This window comes from Triturus cristatus, chromosome 6, assembly GCF_964204655.1.
Source record: "Triturus cristatus chromosome 6, aTriCri1.1, whole genome shotgun sequence".
In the NCBI taxonomy this organism is placed as follows: domain Eukaryota; kingdom Metazoa; phylum Chordata; class Amphibia; order Caudata; family Salamandridae; genus Triturus; species Triturus cristatus.
In genome coordinates, this window is record NC_140589.1 from 1,339,666,483 (window position 1) to 1,339,673,559 (window position 7,077).

Here is a 7,077-nt window from a genome sequence, read left to right on the forward strand (position 1 = left end):
TATACTCCTGAATATAATCAACAACTCTTCCTCATTGTAAGTATTCAATCTTTCTATTCCCACATTTCCAGCTATCAACTCTTCCAATTCCACTTTCAGTTTGTAAATATTTATTATTTTTGGGGTCGAACTTTGTTTTTCCTTTCCCTGTGCCCATCTCTCTAGATCATCTGGAGTTACCGTTGTTGCACTTCTTGTTCCTGATGATACCACAGACCTTCCTTCCTTAGTAACTCTTTTTAGAGCTTCACTTACTGATTCTCTTCTCGGTAGATCCATTAATTAAATCACTGAATTGCACTCACTGGCTTGGTCGTCAGTTATTACAATTTCTTTTTTATGATTATTCAGAGGAGTTGTTAGAACTTGGGGTTTTGAGCAATTTACTTTGTCTCCATACAAGGGAACAACACGACCTATAGTTATGGGTATTGTCAATGCTTCTGGGTTTAAATTTAATTGGGTTATTTTCTGTATTAATTCCTCTCTATTTTTATTTAACACTTCTTTTTCTTTTTCTTGAAGTACCCTACTAACTGGTACATCATGTAAAATTTGTGGAACTAAAGGTGTTCCCATGACTGGTGCACTTGGGGTGACTCTCCTGGGTCCTTCATGATACCGCGGAGGGTTTGTTGTTAAAATGTCCTCCAAAAATTCATCATCTGATTCACCATAACCTATCACTTTCATGTGTTTCGTTTTTTCTTTACACTTGCCCCCTGGCTGGGTTCAAACTGGAATGGCATGGTGAGCAAAGAAACGATGGATTTAGGCCCAGATCTCTGTACTGGGGTGAATGTATGACATTGTTCTACATTCTGTCCATCAACTGTTGTTTTTGCATTTGTCACCCCGAGTGGGACGGATATGCTCAGACGTGAGTCCCGTGCTCTCCATGCCACTGGAATCAAGCTATCCTGGCTGAAGAGGGGTGAAACCCTGAAACCGGTCCTAGGATGCTTAGTTCCTTTCCAGGGAGGACCTGGCTTGGCAGTTCAGACTGGACTGTTCCCATGAGGCACAGGGTCAAGACTGATTTGCATATGGCTGGGTTCAAACTGGAATGGCATGGTGAGCAAAAAAACGATGGATTTAGGCCCAGATCTCTGTACTGGGGTGAATGTATGACATTGTTCTGCATTCTGTCCATCAACTGTTGTTTTTGCCCCTGACTGTTCCTCAGCCACTAACACTGGATATAAACCTTCCGAAACCATTGCTCTTCTCCATTGCTTCATCTGACCCTCACGTGATTCACGTAAATATCGGGGAAAATGTCCCATATATCTTCCACTCCTGTTTTTCTCTCGTTCATATGCCTCAATCTCCCATTCCTCTAGTGCCTCATACTGCGTTAGCCTAGGTCTTGGATCTAAATCATTCATCCTCATTCTCAAATTGTGAAGAATTCTCCCATTAAACGCACCATGTTCAGGAAAAGCTAAAGCACCATCAATCTTTGTGTACTCTATCCAATTCTCCATCCATACACATGTATGATATCCTCTCTCCATCATCATAAATGAAGCAGGCATTTTAGGTGGAGGAGTAGGAATTCCCTCTCTAGTCAACACAGGCTTATCTTTCTTAAAGACATTTTTAATCTTCTTTATAAATTCAATTTTTCTCTTTTCACCATACATTCTAGATACTCCATGTAGGAAACAATAATCCGCAAATACTCAAGCTTTTCTGTCAGGACGACTCACACCAAAAGGCAAATGAGTCAAACATACAAATTGTATCGACCAATCCTAAAACAGCTTTCACTCAGTCACTGAATCAGATCCCATCTCACACTTGCGGTCTGACCAATACCAGCGCGGCTTTTTCGCTGACGTCAGGTCTGCTCCTTACTACTGACCCCTCCTTTACAATTCGCGTCAGTCACATGCCCGCTGTTTCAGCCTATCCCAGCGCAGCGCTTTGTGACGTCAGTGCAACTCCGGCAACTGACCCTCCCTTCACAAGGTAATACGAAAACATATTTTCTTTACTTTTCTTTAAATGAAATTTGTCAATAACAACATAAAAACATTCGCTACTCTGCCTGTTCCGCTAAACAAAGGATAGATTTTTCGACTTGTTCAGGAGACTAAGAATTGCTCCTCTTCTATTACGAGTAAAAACCTCTGTTTACCCTTCATTCAAGCTCAAGAGAACATGCTTACCCATACTAGGTGATATAAGACCAACGTTTCACCAGTGAACCCTTTTCGCTACCACTCACACTCAACTTTATATGAAATAGTCCCTAATTTAACACTGCCAGCCCTGCATAGCTTCTCAGTGCTATTCCAATAGACGATTAACCTCACTGCAGTATGGCTTCAATCACCACCCGCTTATCATTACCCGGGATTTTTCCAGACAACCTAAAACAAGACGCTAACTCTTTTTGTTAGACATAAATCAATAATCAAAAATCATTACTTAACACCAAACTAGTCAATAATAACCATAGCTCTGCTACCAGAAAACTGATACAGCGGTGCACCAGCAACAGATACTCCAATACCATATACTCACCTGGGCCCATAAACACACATATACACACAGGCTAGTAAAACCGCTGGAGTCAAAGTTTATGTTTCTTACTTTAAGATTAGTTGATTTTCATTCCTAACTAATCTTTTCACTGATCAAAAAGTTATTTTCTCTGGTCAATGGACCAATAGTTGAACTAATTGATGGTGAAATGACATTAACAATTTCTCTTAGTACCAATGAAATAACCACAGACTCTGGAACATTTTAAATCTTTATCTAAATTATTTTGCATGTGAACCGCCTCAAAGTACAGTACAGTCGTTGTCACTCATAGGAGAGAAGGTTCAATTAATCACTCTACAAGCACATACTTTACACTTGCAATGACTTATGCGCAGAAAGGAGAGGACAGAGAGAAAAGGCATCTGCACATTAATGGAAATAATATTTACCTAGGATGGTGTGAAAACCAACCCCCTGGCCAAAGGGCTGGTAAGGGTCCCCTGGGAAAAATCAGGCGACAAAGGCTTCAGGACAGGATTTAGGACAGGATAGATGACCTCTCTATCACCGACACTCTCTTCCTCTTCGATATTCTTCCGTGATCTTCTTCTAAAATTAATTACTTTAAGATAGATGGTTCTGCATTCAATTCTTCATCAGCATCTCTTGTCACTCCGACAGCATCCCAAGCTCTGCAGCGTTCAGAAAATCTCCGTCTGACTAAATAAGACTACCTCAATTATAACTTTCAATATTCATGTACCACCCATTAATGTTTCAATATCGTAAAAATACTGACTTTCATTGGACAGGCAAGTGGGGGAAGATCATCACACCATGCTTATATGTCATATTAGTCTATCATTTCATTGTTCACAGGTCCAACCCCTTAATTTTTATTCCCAAATTTTATTTCCACCCGTAGTCATATCTTTTTAGAAACATTTGTTTAAAATTGTCGTGAACATCCATTCATCCAGAGGTCTTCAGTGCTTGCTCCCAGGATATGTAACTTTTGTGTCCTTGGATCGCATTCAAGTGTATCGTCACTCCTCCGCCTCAATCCCACCAGACATGCGCGGTGGTCACATGTCTAAAAAACTCTGGACTCATACGAGAGGCCCGAATACACACTAATAAGAAAGTCAGAAAGACAAATATTTATTCCAAGAATTAATGGTTTCACTGTTTACCACCCATCTCTACTCTAATCCCATTTACTTATTAATGCTTTCCCGCATTAGCATTAGTAAAATAGCTTGGTTTAATTTCAGCAAAGCAGATGCCATGTATGTGAGCTTTCAATCTGCCATTTTAGTGTTTTCTGCGCATGCGCAAGAATTTTCCTCCAAGCGACAGCTCGTCATACTGCGTAGATGCAGTTGACGCATGCGCAATAAAGATTTCCCGTTAGCAGCCATTTTAGAACTTCGCTCAAGTTACTTATGTTAGTAAACACATATGCAAGCTTCTCTGGCCCTATTTTGATGTAATGCGTATTAGTTTTACACAAACGAGATTAATACAATGTTTAGGGCATATATGTTCCTACGAATATAAATGCTTGTATATATGTCTGTATACGACAATTGTGGTGAAGATATTTTCTAAGTGTAAGTCCTTTCAGGATCTGACACTGGGGGTTAACTAGAGATGATTTGTGATTCTTGATTGGTCGTATTGCTGTGATATTTGTTATGTGCACTCATGGGAAGTGCTCACATGCTTTTGGGAGCGGTGTACCCCTTCGGATACACGGCTTATGTTGATTTGGGGTGTTGGTTGTATTTATGTGTTTTAATGGTGGTTATGCTATCTTACTTGTTTTCTTAGGCTTCTAAGTTGGGGGTGTTGTAACAATTGTTATGATATCCTTTTATTATATGTCCTCCTTGGCTTCTAAGTTGGGGGTGTTACCACCCAAGTCGTAGTCATATGTTAATTATATTACTGCAAATTAACCGGTGAGATTATAATGGATACTATTTGTTTACTTTTAGATATATTGTACCACACTTATTCCTCTGTGCTCAATATTGGATGATCTTCACTTTGGACATTACCAGTAAAAGTATATATATAAAATATTATTTTGGAAGCATCCTGGTGAGAATCCATCGTTTTATTTATTATTATAAATTGGAAATTTTACTATTACGCTGTCACACCTATATTGTGTGCGACTGTAAGTTGGTATTATTCACACATGTGATCTTATTATGTTTGTTTTCTCTCCTTCGTGTGATTTTCTCTCTCCTGACACACATTTTTTGATTGTATTTAAGTAACTGGTTTAATGATAATGTGACTATTAATAGTACTAATTTTGTACAAACCTGCTCTTTTTAAATGTGTATATATTTTGTATTGTAAATAGATATATATGTTATATTGATCAGCTGTGGTTATATGTGTTGTCCAATATGGTGTGTTAATTTATTTGTATATGTTTAAAAATATTTTTGTCTTTTTGATTTGAGGTTTAATGTCATCAGTGTGATATGATTGTAACGTTTATGCATATTGTATGTAAATATGTATGTTTTATCTATGTGGATATTTATATGTTGTTTTATGTTATTTACAGCCCTGATGAAGTTCCGTTGAAAGGAGCGAAACACGTTGGCTGGTGTCCTGTGCGGTCCTATGTTTTATATGAAGAAGAATAAAGGACTATTTTGAATAAGCTCACATTTACGAATTCGTGACTTAATTCCTGGGGCCACCTCCATCTTTTTTCCAAAATTCTCCAAACTGGTTTTCCAGTAAGATCCTTCCATAGCAGGTCTTGGAGTTGTTTGGCACAGGAGCTGCATATTCATGGGACTTGAATACTGATGTGCGCAACATTAGTCGGCTGTGGAATCATTTATTTGTCAAGAATTTGTATGGACTGTTGAAGCACTCTGTTACCCTTTTTACAATTCTATTAATGTGAAAATGCCAAAATATAACGATGGCCGTGAGGAGATGACACTTAATCTTTTTGGAGCGAGTGGTGTAAAACCAACTATTAATATAGAAACTTCTGGTAAAACAAGTCTTAAAACACTGTTTATAAGACTAGAGAGACTTAGAAAACAGGAATTGAGTAGATGGTGGGACGGGGTCACCCTTAAACAATACATGGAAAATGGTAAGGTCCCTAGGGGACTAAGGATCCTTATTTTCCCCACCTTCGAAGATCTTAGTGAAAGTTTGCTTAAAGGGTGGTAAGGTAACTTAGAAGGTGCCTCACGTATTATGATGGAGATCTTGGTGCGGCACTCAATGGAAAAGGGAGAGAAATTGCAGGAGGAAATTGAAAAAGTAGAAAAGGAAATCAGTGAATTGGGGGAAAAAGAACTTGTTGAAAACAAATTGCTATTTTGAAACAGGTGATGGACAGCCATCAAGCTTACATTAAGGATAAGAAATTGAGTAAAATTAAAAGGGACGATCGTGATTATAGAGACGGGCGAATTTATACCTTCGCCAAAAAATTAGATCATTTATCAGGGTCTGATGATAAGAAGAGAAACAGGGAGGAAAGGGAGGATGTAGATGATGGTCATTCCGTGAGCAACCGCTCAGTTTCCTCTACAAGCAGTACAACATCTTCAAATATAAATCAGGAAATCATTTTAGGGGAAGGGGCCTCGTCCTTTCAAAAGGAATTAGCGAAGTTAAGAATATCAAGCTGTTTACAACAGAAAAAAGAACCGCAAAAACCAGGAGGGGAGGCCGAAAAAGGGTCAGCAGGGTGCCAGTAGAGAAAGTGGAGGTTGCAGTCAGACCCAAAAGACCCTAATCAATCAGACCCATAAGGACATGAGTGACAATATATGTGACACTATTGGCCATTGTAGTGTGAGTGAGAATATCTCTGACCTAAAAATTGTTAATCTTTCAAATAAAATATTGGATGTTGAGGAAACAAATTTACTTTGTAAAGGTCTTAATTTTTGTCCCACTCAAAGTGGAGATTTTACAAATATACATGTTGATCTTTTCAAGTTTATTAGGATTTTAAAACTTAAGGACTTCTTTTCCAATCAACCCTCTAAGCAGATAAGAGTACCAACTATGGGGGAAGAGGGCACACATACTATTGCTGATGTGCGCAATATCCAATGTCTCTTATCCATCTCCAATGAGGAAGGGTCGGATATGCCAAACCTACTTAGAGAATTGGATATTGCCCAAGAAATGCCAATTGACAGCCTCTTATGTCCTAAATCCAAGTTTGTCACTACAGGTGGGTATCATCCCAATATTGATGTATTTCACAAAAAAGTTGCAGAGGATTTGTATAAATTGGAAACCCCAAACAAATATGGTGGCCACCCCAAAATTAATCTCACCTATTCTGAGCGTCAGGCATTACAACGTCTCAGGGGAGACCCAGAAATTGTTATACGCGAAGCTGACAAGGGCGGCAACGTTGTAGTTACGAATCGTTGTGATTATTTAAAAGAAATTGGCCGACAGCCCAGTGACAACAAAAGCTATATGAAGCTAAGTGAAAATCCCATTCCTGGCGTAGCATTGAAAATCAACGCGATGCTATGTGAATGAAGGGACTCATGTCTAATCACGGAG

At 38.8% G+C, this 7,077-nt stretch overlaps 1 long non-coding RNA gene across 1 annotated transcript in view; it reads left to right on the forward strand.

The window, feature by feature from the left end:
* The window catches only part of LOC146821401 (uncharacterized), a 44,821-nt gene extending 38,490 nt beyond the window's left edge, over positions 1-6,331 (forward strand). Inside the window, exons 2-3 of the long non-coding RNA XR_014962707.1 lie at positions 4,497-4,602; positions 5,084-6,331. This is a non-coding gene — a long non-coding RNA (uncharacterized LOC146821401). The remainder of the gene's footprint in view (positions 1-4,496; positions 4,603-5,083) is intronic.
* Positions 6,332-7,077: the final 746 nt, after the last annotated feature.